Here is a 13,621-nt window from a genome sequence, read left to right as displayed (position 1 = left end):
TTGAACCTTAAAGCAGCGTGTCGTTTCCTTCTGTTCTGCCTACTGCGTGAAACGCTGCACTGGTGTGAGAGAAGTGGGATGAAAAAAAGATGCAATCCAGCGTTAAGCAGGAGCAGATAGAAGACGGAGACGGACCAGTGGCTGTGGTGCGACCCCGAGCCGTCACGGAACCGGTGGGATGGCGGACTGGAGGATCTCCTCGGTGGCCTGGAGGAGCAAGGCTGGTGCCTTGCCTGCGGGGAGTTCGGGCACCAAGAGGCGTGCAGCCCCTTCCAGGAGGAAGGGGAACCTCGTGCCTGCCCAGAAACGAAAGCGGAGGAGGGGCGGCCGTTCCCGGAGGTTAATGAGGGAGCCTGGACCATCTCCAGTGTGTGAGATGGGAGACCCGCTGCCGCCTGAGCTGGATCGACACGACTGTTATCTTTACTTGCAATGCTTGTCTGTGTTCTTTCGTTATTAATTAATTCGTTGATGAACGTCTTTTTCAGTTTGAGCAAAATGCTGCAGTCTGTAACGGAGGTTACTGTGAATAGCACGCCTGTTTATCATACCAGCCACTCTGCTGGATTCCTCCCTCTCCTGCACTCCTTCGACTTCTATCTCTCTCCGTCCCCTCCTACCCACAAAGCTGGCCGTCAACTGGACCTCACCTTCTCCAGGGCCTGCTGCCCCTCCACCCTCTCTGTCACCCCCCTGGACCTCTCTGATCACTATTTCATCTCTTTTTCTCTGTCTCTCCCCCCACTCCCTGCTCCTCCTACCCCCACTGTCACCTCTCGCCGTAACCTCCGCTCTCTCTCCCCCTCTGTCCTTGCATCCACTGCTCTCTCTCACCTCCCTCCTATCGACTCCTTCTCACAACTCTCCGTAGACTCTGCTACCTCCACCCTCTTCTCCTCACTCACCTCCTCCCTCGACTCCCTCTGTCCCCTCACCTCCCGTCCTGCTCGCCCCTCCCATCCCCATCCCTGGCTCTCCTCTGCGCTCCGCTCGGCAAGAATCACACTGCGATCTGCTGAAAAGAAATGGAAGAGAACCAAACTCCCTGCTGCCCTAGACCTTTACCGCACTCTCCTCTCCTCCTTCTCCTCTACTCTCTCCTCTGCTAAATGTGCTTATTTCCAATCTGTAATCCAAGCCTCCACTAACAACCCACGTAAACTATTCTCTACCTTCTCCTCCCTCCTAAACCCTCCCCCCCTCCTCCTCCCTCCTCTATCTCCCCTGATGACTTTGCCTCCTTCTTCTCTTCTAAAATATCAGATATCCGCAAACTCTTTAACACCTCTCCCTCCCCGCACCCCCTCCCGCTCCAACTCCTACACCCACTGCAACCCCTACTAACTCACCCTCCTTCTCCACCTTCTTGCCCCTCTCAGACTCTGACCTCTCCTCCCTGCTCCAGGGTCACAAACCCACCACGTGTGCCTTGGAACCCCTCCCCACTCACCTCTTTCAAGCTGCTGCTCCTGCTCTACTCCCCTTCATCTCCTCCCTCCTCAACACCTCTCTACTTTCTGGTATCTTCCCCTCTGCCTTCAAAAAAGCATCGATCACTCCCCTCCTCAAAAAACCTACCCTAGACCCCACCTGCCTCCAGAGCTACCGTCCTGTCTCCCTCCTACCCTTCCTCTCCAAAACCCTCGAGCGGACTGTACACCGCCAGCTCTCTGCTTTCCTGTCCAACCACTCTCTGCTGGACCCTCTCCAATCTGGCTTCCGCTCTGCTCACTCTACTGAAACCGCCCTCCTGTCTGTCACCAACTCACTTAAATGTGCCCGAGCTGCCTCTCTCTCCTCTGTCCTAATTCTCCTCGACCTCTCTGCTGCCTTTGACACTGTTGATCACTCTATTCTACTATCATCTCTTGCTGACCTGGGGATCTCTGGCACTGCTCTGGCCTGGTTCTCCTCCTACCTCTCCAACCGCACTTACCAGGTAACCTGGCGTGGAGCAACCTCCACACCTCACCCTCTCTTAACTGGAGTCCCCCAAGGGTCAGTCTTGGGTCCTCTCCTGTTCTGTCTCTACACCCGCTCCCTGGGCCCCCTCATCGCATCCTATGGTTTCTCATACCATTTCTATGCTGATGATGCTCAGATTTTCCTCTCCTTCCCCACCTCTGACTCCACCATCCCCTCCCGTATCTCTACCTGTCTGTCTGCTATTTCCTCCTGGATGCACTCGCATCACCTCAAACTCAACCTCTCTAAATCTGACCTCCTTTTCTTTCCCTCCTCCTCCCCCTCCTCTGATCTCTCCATCTCTGTTCCTCTGGAATCTACCACACTCTCTCCCTCTTCCTCCGCTAAGAACCTTGGAGTCACCGTGGACCCCTGCCTCTCTTATTCCCAGCACATCTCCACTCTGGCACGCACTTGCCGATTCTTCCTGAGCAACATCCGAAGAATCCGACCCTTCCTCACCAACTATGCTACCCAGCTCCTGGTCCAGGCCCTGGTACTCTCCCGCCTAGACTACTGCAACTCCCTCCTGGCTGGCCTCCCTGCGTCCGCCACCCGTCCGCTCCAGCTCATCCAGAACTCTGCTGCCCGCCTGGTGTTCTCTCTGCCTCGCTTCGCCCACGCTACTCCACTACTCCGCTCGCTCCACTGGCTCCCGATCACCGCTCGCATCCAGTTCAAGACTCTTGTACTAGCCTACAGATGCCTTGACCAGTCTGCACCCAGCTACCTCCAGACCCTCATCTCTCCCTACACCCCCACTCGACCTCTCCGCTCCGCCTGCACTAGAAGACTAGCTCTACCACCGCTACGCTCCCCTGCCTCCAAAGCCTGCTCCTTCTCCACCCTTGCTCCGCAGTGGTGGAATGACCTTCCTACAGATGTCAGGACTGCCCAGTCCCTGACCACATTCCGGCGCCTCCTTAAGACTCACCTCTTCAAAGAGCACCTGTAGAACTCCTCTGTTTGTATCCTGGGACACTATCACCCTTCATGTAATGTGCTTTATTTTGCTCTTATCAGCCCCTATTTTACTGCATTTAATCCTGTACTTCAGAATACTGTAATCTGCCAAGTTTTTAACCTGTAGTACTTTGTATTTAATCATATCCTGATGTAACTATCACTATTTAATCATATCCTGATGTAACTATCACTATTACCTGCTGTATTATTGAATTGTGGTTTGTCAAACTTGCACTTTACTTGAACAAAAGTTATTGTATTCCTTGCTCTTATTGTATTACTTGTATTGTAACGCTTGAAATGTTTTTGCTTACGATTGTAAGTCGCCCTGGATAAGGGCGTCTGCTAAGAAATAAATAATAACAACACAAGGAAGCCCCGCCAAAGCAGGGAATCAAAAAATTAGTTGAAACTCATAAATGTTCCTCTCCACGGAAATCTTTAGTAAAATACTCTTTTATTGAGATTTTACATTTTTTACATTTACACCCATTCTTTTTTTCATTCATTTTACATTTCTTTTAAAGATGACATTCATGCATACAGACATACATTTTGTTTTAAAAGCATTTAAAATACATTTAAAAACACCAAGACAATCGTGCTTTGTACATGGTTAAAACAGACACAGATTAAAATCAACATGCTAAAACCATCTATAAAAAAACAGTGCTTGTGAGGGCTGGGGAGTGCTCTGTTAAAAAGGTTCAAAGGTGAACATAAAACAGAACAATAAAACTATACAACTAAAACTAAAAAGGGACAGGGGCAAAGGGACAGTGTGTAAAACAGTGAGTTAAAATTCTAAAATTTTAAAACACTTAAAATGTAACTTTTAATAGTTGACATTATTTTTTTTTTAAAATAACAGTATTGTAGCGATCCGTGTATTATGTTTGCGTACTGTATTCCCTCTGTTTCCACTGTCTGTGTGCTGTTAATACCGCTGTATTGTGTCCCCCCCCCCCCCTGTATTACCTGTAGTTGCGGGTTCGCTCCGTCCCTGAGGCTGTGCAAGCTATCCTGCGTGCATGGTGCGCTCTGGCCCCTGTCATTGGCTGTTGGTTGTGTGTGCTCATTGGTCCTAGTGTGCGGCTGGTGACCAATGGGATAGCTGTTCGCTCCGGCACTCGATTAGCATAAAGGGGCGAAGCTAAGTTATAAAAGAGTGGCGTTACACACTCATTGTGTCGTTACAGGGCAAGCAACTAAAAGCAGTGGGCTTTGTAGGGTGCAAAGAGTTAACATCATAAATAAATCTTTGAACCTTAAAGCAGCGTGTTGTTTCCTTCTGTTCTGCCTACTGCGTGAAACGCTGCACTGGTGTGGACAGGGGAAAAGGGACAGTGTATAAAACAGTGAGTTAAAATTCTAAAATTTTAAAACACTTAAAATGTAACTTTTAATAGTTGACATTAAAAATCTTTTAGATACATAAAACAAAACAAAACAAAATCAAATAAAACATTCAAAATAAATAAAATAAAAGTCCATAAAACTGAAACAAAAAGACTACATAAAACCAGGGCACCGTTCAAAAACGGTCATGCCAGCTAAAAAGGGCGGAATGCTGGCATGACAAAATAAATAAAAGGCTTAGCGGTGCCCCGTAGTCCCGCTCCTAGGAGCTAGCGGTTCCAGTTTTTTCCTTTATTCCATCTTCACGTCCTGAAGTCCGGCGATCCTCCACTCCGTGCAGGCCTTGTCCTTCCCGAGGGTCCGGATGTCCAGAATTACAAAGTCCTTGATAAGAGTTTGTGCCCTTCTGGTCGTGGTGATAGTGTCTAGCTCCTGCTTGTGATAGACACAGACGTTACGGCCTTCCCACAGGATCTGCTTGACAACATTGATGACACGCCAAACGCACTTAGCTGTGCTGGTAGCGATTCCTCCCGCAGGCCCATAGAGCACAGTCTCAGCGGTCATCTTGGCCGTGTCAGCAAACCTGTTTAGGAAGACAGAGACAGAGAGCCAGACACTGCCAGCCACATCACACTCCCAGAAGATATGGGCTGGTGTTTCTCTCTTGCGGCACTTTGTATAGGGGCATGTTTCTACTTGGGCTAGTCCCCTCCTGAACATGAACGCTCGAGTGGGGAGTGCACTGTGGACGGTGTTCCATGTTATATCGTTCTGGACATTACTGAGGCAGCTGTGAGACACATTCTCCCAGATTTTTTGGCTTTGGGTGAGGGAGAAAGTAGCTACTTTTTCAATTTCCTGGGAACCGGCAAGATATTTAGTTACAGCCTTGTATTCCCAGGAGGCCAATTTTGCTTTATCTAAGCCCAATTTATATATAGTGTCCCTTAAGGTTCTATAATACAATGGGGGGTCCCAGGAGTACGGCACGGTGTTATCAATAGTGCAGAGGCCCAAGGCCCTGAGACAGGTGGCAAAATAGAAACGATTCATGTAACATACCTTCCTGTCCAGGGCCTGGATGTTCTTGATAGTTTGCGTGAGCCCCTGCACTCGGGTGAGCTGCACAACGTCCGGGACCCCCTTACCTCCCTTCTTGTCGGCTTTACTCAAGGTGGCTCACTTTACCTGCTCCATCTTGCTGCCCCAGATAAAGCAGTGGATAATGCGGTCCACCACTTTTTTGGTGGTCCTGTCTGGGGGAAAGATTTTTCCTACATAAGAGAGGATGGGGAACAGTATAGACTTGGTTATTAATACTCTACCCGTCATTGTTAAGGATCTTGTGCTCCATCCGCCAATCTTTTTACGGACCTGGTTAATGGCCGTCGTCCAGCTCTGGGCCCCCGAGCTATTGTTCTCGAAAATGAGGCCCAGAATCTTGATTTTGTCCTTTTTGACAGGGTACATGCCTGACAGTTCCCTATCTACCTGCCAATTTTTAGACACGTAGACTTCGCTCTTGGACTTATTAATCACTGCCCCGGTCGCCGTGCAGTACTTCTCAAGGATATTACTAATCCGAGGTACCGACGATGTGTTGGTGCAAATGAGTGACACATCGTCCATATATGCTATTGTTTTGACCTGGACCCCGTTGGATCCAGGCAGCTGGAAACCAGTTATATTGGTATCCCTACGAATTGCCTGCAGGAGGGGTTCAATGCACACGACATATAGCAGTGGGGATAGTGGGCAACCCTGTCTGACCCCTGACTGGATAGATATTTTACCAGTCAGGTGTCTGTTCACCAAGACTCGGGTACTAATATTTGTATAGATGGTTTTAACCCACCCCCTAAGTCCAGGAGCGAATTTCATCTGGTCCATCACTTTGTACATATATTCATGGCTTACCCTATCGAACGCCTTCTCCTGGTCAAGGTTGAACAGGCAGAGGGGATGGTTCCATTCTCTAGAATAAGCCAGAATGTCACTTGTTAACATTAAAATATCGGTGATGGACCTCCCTGGGACACCACAAGCCTGGTCGGGGCCAATGACCAAAGGGAGGTGTACTTGTAGCCGGAGCATCAGAGCTTTGGCTAGTATCTTGTAATCCACGCAAAGGAGGCTGATTGGGCGCCAATTCCGTAGATCTTTAACTTCCCCTTTCTTATGAAGGAGAGTAATTACACTCTCCCGCATAGAAGGGCCCAACCACTTCTCCCTGTAGACCGCTCTGTAGACCTCCGCTAAATGGACTTTTAGCGTGTCCCAAAAAAGATGGTAATACTCACCCGGGATGCCATCTGGACCTGGCGTCTTACCGGTGTTCATGGTCTTAACCACCTGGGTGAGCTCCTCCAGCGTGAGTTCTGGGTCCTTCTCCTCCTCCTCCTCCTCGTCCCGCACTGAGTCAGGCTCCTGTGTGAATGGCTTGAAGCTGCAGAAACACCTGCCAATGCAGGAGCAGTAAAGAGAGCTGTCAAAACGTAGAGCCGGCTTCGATTACAGAGGAAACCATCTGGGTCAGGCAGCCTGACCCCAGACACTGACAGTGATCCAGAAAGGAGCTGAACTCTCTCACTGCTGACTCCACTGAGAGGAGCAATCCGCTGCCAGATATCAGACTGGAAACAATTGACGATGATCGATGCGTTGAGACATTGCTCTTCAAAAGCAGTACTGAAGCCGTTATAGACAGCAGAGAGCATGCCTGTGCCAGTAATGTGATTGTTCTATACGAGACGTTCAAAGTAGGGCACCTGGGCGGTTGATGGGCCTCCTCACAACTGAAATAAGCAGAGCTCTCCACGCAGGTTCTTCTGCTCATATTTCAGTTCCATTCAGAGAATTTCTTCTATCAAGCTCAGCCACACGACATCGTTTGGAAGTGCAGTTCTCCCGGTCATTCTGAACCAAGCTGTTCACTCTGTCGTGTTGAATACGGAAAGGTTATTCCAGGCTAGATCTCTCCATGCATCAACTTATTTCACTACCTTTGTGTCCTTTAGGTTTCTCCCAAGCCATGTATAAACTGGGTTTAATTATTCATTTTATGGATCCTTGCGCTGTGATCAAACTTCCCTCCCCGTGAGTTTAATTCTGTGAGAAACACAAAAAGGAGTTCCAGGTTAAAAGTCCTTCATTCTGCTCAGGTGACTGAGTCTCGGTTCTACAGTATACTGCTGGAAGAAGAATTTGACAGCAGTCGTCCTTTGTTCCTAAAACTGAAATAAACAGCCCCAGCCGAGCACACACTGCACTTGACCAATGATCTGCGGGAAAGGCACTGGGGTCAAGACTAACACAGCAGCATGATGAAACATGAACTTCAATTTACACAGCAGCCTGACCTATATCTTTAACCACATTGATTCCATTTGATACAAGCTGTCTGATACAAACACAATTCAGGGGGCTGCTCTATATGATATTCTATTCATACAAGTCTTTCAGATCTTAAAAGGAGCTGACAAAGTTAACCTTAACCAATACTTTAAGCGCAGCACAGAACCCAGGAGCAGAGGACACAATGGGACATGAAGTGCAGATAGACTCAGGACAGAGGGGAGGAGACACTTCTTCACACAGAGAGTGGGGAGGGGATGGAATGGGTTACCTAGTCATGTTGTTGAGGCAGAATCACTGGGATCCTTCAAGATCCAAATTGAGACTGAGATCAATCAGCTACTAGGAACCGGGCGACCTTAGATGAGCTGAATGGTCTCCTCATACATTTTCTTATGTTCTTATGTTCAAATAACTTTGCAAACTTACACTGTAAATGCATCATTACATTCAAATGCTACCTGACTGCGGATTCTCAACAAACTGCTGTAATATTTACTGTAATGGTTTACTAAAATCTAAATTTCAAATATAAACCATATTAATAAACATGGCAAATATGGTAAATTATTGCAACTGCATAGTATAACCTTGACGCCAGCACTGTCTTTAATGCTAACAGTAAACAAAACAAAACAGAGGGTGGATTCATTGGATAGGGATCCTCAGAGTGCCTTTAAAATTGAATGTGTTCGCGGGCTGCGAGACAGAAAGTAACCCCCATATAACCAACATATTTAATGCTGCTTATGGCAGTGATAATATGATTGTTTTATACCAGAAGGAGATAATACTTAGGCTACACTGGGTATTATCTATTTCTAAAACACAAACCGTTTTATATAAAACATGCATAAGGATTCCAAATGGAAGACTGCAATGTAAATATGAATTCATTATTTTATATTTTATTGCTACCATTCTTTAATCTTAGAATTCAAGGCAAGACGATAGACGCGGTGGAAATACCCGGTAATCTCCATGTTCTTTCGTTTACGGCCATACCACCTTGAGAACGCCCGCTCTCGTCTGATCTCGGAAACTAAGTAAGGTCGGGCCTGGTTAGTCCTTGTATGGGAGACCGCCTGGGAATACCAGGTGCTGTAAGCTTTTCTTGCTGCAGACCATGAGGGGGCGCCATTGTACAAACATTACATTCTCACTTACAGTGTTATCATAAATTTAACCCATACGATAAGAATAACAGTGATACTGGAATACTGGCAGAACTCAGCACACTTAGAAACTATACTACTGAAATGTAATGATCTAGACGTCATTAGGATATTTTTAATGCAAATTAAGCTATTTACAGTATAAAACATTAAACAAAATACATAAAATATAAAAAGCAACAACATATAATGCATTATATATATATATATATAGACACACACACACATATTACATATTATTTATATATCTAGTTACACGGTTGGCCAACGTGGAATAACCTGTGAGAGTTTATGGAATATAAACAAAGACAACTTTGACACAGACAAGGAAGCCAGACAAAGTAATTATCAAAAGGAGGTTTATTAATTGTATTCTAAAACTATTTAAAGCAATCACATTTAAATATGCAAAAACACACTATTAAAATGGCTAAGCACATATCTGTTTTTTTCCAGCTTCTTCAGTACAGTTTATACAAGGGCCTGCAGTTAGTAAAACCTGAAATGGACCAAACTGCTTTGCATTAGGAGTCTTATTTCCATCCCTGCATATGCAATTAACAATAAAAGTAATAGCTAATTCAATAACAGCAAAGGTAACAGTAACTATAACAATAGTATTCAAAATGATATATGTATCAATAGCAGCAATGTTAGCAATGGATATAGCAATAGAAGTAATACAGCTATATATCAACAGCAGCAAGAATGAACACAATAATAATTGTTTAAAACAATCCAAATATCCAGAATCCCCCTTCTCAGTGTCCCGAAGCAGCTTGGACTCAAACAGGCTGTAACAGCTCTAGAGGGAGGGGTGTCAGCTCAACACAGACGTTCTACAAATAATAGTGCACAGTGAATATACAAAATTCCTTTCCTGTGTCATCCCCTGATCTTTGTAAAGGTTAAACACCCTGGCAGGGCAATAGTTGTATTTTTCTGTTCGGTCCCTGTTTTAATGCCAATGCAGAACCTGCACAGTCGGCCAGGCGGCCGAGGTTCTGTCTGCTTCCTCTTTTTCTGCTCTGATCTTTGCTTTGTGGCATCTCAACACTTGTAGAGCAGTAAAAGTACCTGATGGTCTCTGTTTTGGTTTTCTTTAACTGCTGTTGCTGCTGATGTTGTTGTTATTGTCTGTTCATAATTTCTTGCACGTTTTTTTCAATGGACTCGGTGTTATAAGGCAGTGGATGGAGCAGTAGGTGTTAACAGCAGTGCAGGTGGGTTGACAGCTGCAGGTGAGACACGGTTACCACTGGGACCTGTACAGTGGCACTGCCTTCAGTTAAATTATGCTATAGCAGGAGAGTCTCCTGGAGCTTTTCAGGACTGGTGTTATAGCGATGAGCGGGTGTTTTTCATCTCCGCGGGAGACCGGGGTGCAGTTACCCGACGGGGAGATTCCTTTTTATTTATTTTAAACTCGATATTCTCCTTAAATATTTTACACAAAAACTGTAGTTGACAATTATTTACGAGATATGGGGTGGCTTGTATGGAGGACTATCCCTGCCAAAATTAAAAATAAATACATAGATAAATAAATAAATGTCCATGTATTTATTTGCATTTTTATAGACGATTTCTATTGCTAAAACAGTTTGTGTAAGGATACTCTTGTCCTCATTGAAAAAAGTGTTTCATAAAAAATAAAAAAAATACATCGATAAAAAAATGGGCTCGTCCGGGATTTGAATCCACTACCTCTCGTACCCAAAGCGAAAATCATACCTCTATAGAGTAGACAGCCCCTATCTCCAAAAAGGCGGCGTTTCGTTAAGTGGACAATTGCACCGATGCTCTGAGATGGCAATATGTTATATAGTGACATTTCATACACTTGACATTACACTATCAAGCAATTACATCTATAATTTAAACAATCGTTTCAGTGTAAAGGAACATTTCAGTGCTTTTTCTACAGACAGAGCGCGGCCCTTGCTTTTATTTATTTTACATATCAACCACACGTGCGATTACCAATAAAACCTTCTTAAATAATCACACTAGAAATATAAACGTGTTGTCCAATCGGAAACAAACTCTTGCTGCTAGAAATGACAGCGTAATTTGATGAGACTTCAGAAACCGTAGCGTGTGATAAGTAGGATTTTTTGACTCATCCTTACAAGCAGATTCTTCAGTGGCACATGTAGTGTGGCGATTAATAGTGTAGAAAACTCCTCCTCGATTTCAAATTCGTAGTTTACTCCCTGTGATTTGATGTCCTTTTGGCTCCCAGACTCTCAGGTTGATACCATGTTGTGTTAAACTGTATCTTTGAAGTAATACCTGTTGTAACACTATATATATATATATATATATATATATATATATATATATATATATATATATATATATACACGATATCTAAATACAGCGATCTGACAGTGAAACGTATTTTTTAACTTGGAAAATGTAACCTTGTGTTGCGCAATACTGTTGGGTGGAAGCCGCGCGGCAGGGTTGAATCACATTTGCATACCCATAATACACTTTGGCAGAACCCAATTTCCTCTTATGAAATGTATGCTTTTAAAATATAATATTTAAATCTAAATGTCAACATACAGTACTTGTATGCTGTTTTGGCTGTTCTTCTCAAGACGTAGACATTATAATGCTCGTTTAAAAAAATTAACCAGCGAGTGTGTGTCTATATATATATATATATATATATATATATATATATAATATAATGCATTATATGTTGTTGCTTTTTATATTTTATGTATTTTGTTTAATGTTTTATACTGTAAATAGCTTAATTTGCATTAAAAATATCCTAATGACGTCTAAATCATTACATTTCAGTAGTATAGTATCTAAGTGTGCTGAGTTCTGCCAGTATTCCAGTATCACTGTTATTCTTATCGTATGGGTTAAACTTATAATACCGTGTAACAATTTTTTATTTTTTTTTTTGGTTCCTGGGTAGTAAGTGTTATTTCCTAATTGCTTATGCCTCAAAAGTATAGAAAATGGCTATTATTCCCCACAAACTTTGCTTTTGTGACCAGGACAGTGATATTTTGAAATTTACCTATTTTCAAGAACATTCCAGATAGATTCAGTGCTGAGTAAACTTGGAGTAACTTCTAGAACTTTCTAGAACTTTCCAGTAATATAAATAGTAGTATAAATACAGGGGCCTTAAGCCCACCAGTTCAGTTTAGTTCCAGCTGCCTAAGTGGATACATATCTGCATTTTTCTGAGATGGCATCAAGAGGCTGCAAGCATCCGGCAGACGCATTTTGAGACTTCAAAATGGTGGCATTCCTGATGGGTCTCCAAGGCGGTTTTACCAAGTTTCCCTGCCATCTTTGCCTTTGGGACAGCAGGGACACCAAGGCGCACTACCACAGGCGGGACTGGCCACAGCGGACCGAGTTCTCTGTGGGGAGGAACAACGTCAAGTGGGAGCCACTGATGGACCCCCGGAGGGTGCTGATGCCACCACTGCACATCAAATTGGGCCTTATGAAACAATTTGTCAGAGCTCTAGATAAGGAGTCGGCAGCCTTCAAGTACCTTCAAGACTTCTTCCCTAAGCTGTCTGAGGCAAAGGTCAAAGCCAGTGTCTTCGTCGGACCACAGATAAAGAAGATCCTGGAGTGCAATGAATTCCCCAAGAAGCTCACTAGTAAGGAGAAAGCGGCTTGGAACAGCTTTGTCGCAGTGGTTCGGGGCTTCCTGGGCAATCACAAGGCCGAAAACTATGTGGAGCTGGTTGAGACTCTGGTGAAGAACTACGGCACAATGGGCTGTAGGATGTCCCTCAAAGTCCATATCCTTGATGCTCATCTTGATAAATTCAAGGAGAACATGGGAGCGTACTCGGAGGAGCAAGGCGAGTGCTTCCACCAGGATATACTGGACTTTGAACGCCGCTACCAAGGACAGTATAACGAGAACATGATGGGAGACTACATTTGGGGGCTGATTCGTGAAAGTGATTTACAGTATAATCGTAAATCTCGAAAAACTACTCACTTCTAAATCTTTTGTAGTCATTTTTGTATTACTTAAGTATAAATACATGTTAATTTGGATTCATATGTTGTTTTTTTCTGACTTTATGTGAATGAAAAGACACAAATTCGCCCGTTTTGTCATTGGAAATAGGTACATTTCAAAATATCACTGTCCTGGTCACAAAAGCAAAGTTTGTGGGGAATAATAGCCATTTTCTATACTTTTGAGCCATAAGCAATTAGGAAATAACACTTACCCAGGAACAAAAATTGTGTTACCTAGTGTAATACTGTAATACTGTAAGTGAGAATGCAATGTTTGTACAATGGCGCCCCCTCGTGGTCTGCAGGAAGAAAAGCTTACAGCACCTGGTATTCCCAGGGGGTCTCCCATCCAAGTACTAACCAGGCCCGCCCTTACTTAGCTTCCGAGATCAGACGAGATCGGGCGTTGTGAATGTGGTATGGCCGTAAACGAGAGAATACTGAGTATTTCCAGCGCGTCTCTCGTCTTCTCGAATCTAAGATTAAAGTTAATTGTAGCAATAAAATAATGAATTCATATTTACATTGCAGTCTTCCATTTGGAATCCTTATGCACGTTTTATAAAAAACGGTTTGTGTTTTAGAAATAGATAATACCCGGTGTAGCCTAAGTATTATCTCCTTCTGGTATAAAACAATCATATTATCACTGCCATAAGCAGCATTAAATATGTTGGTTATATGGGGGTTACTTTCTGTCTCGCAGCCCGCGAACACATTCAATTTTAAAGGCACTCTGAGGATCCCTATCCAATGAATCCACCCTCTGTTTTGTT

At 44.3% G+C, this 13,621-nt stretch overlaps 1 non-coding gene and 1 pseudogene across 1 annotated transcript; one reads left to right on the top strand and one right to left on the bottom strand.

The window, feature by feature from the left end:
• The first annotated feature begins 8,638 nt into the window (after positions 1-8,638).
• Positions 8,639-8,757, top strand: LOC117422737 (5S ribosomal RNA; annotated as a pseudogene).
• A 4,400-nt stretch (positions 8,758-13,157) lies between these two features.
• LOC117422726 (5S ribosomal RNA) lies at positions 13,158-13,276 on the bottom strand. Its single transcript, XR_004547650.1, has one exon. It is a non-coding gene; the product is annotated as a 5S ribosomal RNA (ribosomal RNA).
• Positions 13,277-13,621: the final 345 nt, after the last annotated feature.

Source organism: Acipenser ruthenus, chromosome 15, assembly GCF_902713425.1.
Source record: "Acipenser ruthenus chromosome 15, fAciRut3.2 maternal haplotype, whole genome shotgun sequence".
Taxonomy (NCBI): Eukaryota; Metazoa; Chordata; class Actinopteri; order Acipenseriformes; family Acipenseridae; genus Acipenser; species Acipenser ruthenus.
The sequence above is the reverse complement of the archived record's forward strand: the minus strand, read 5'-3'. Positions and strand labels throughout refer to the sequence as shown.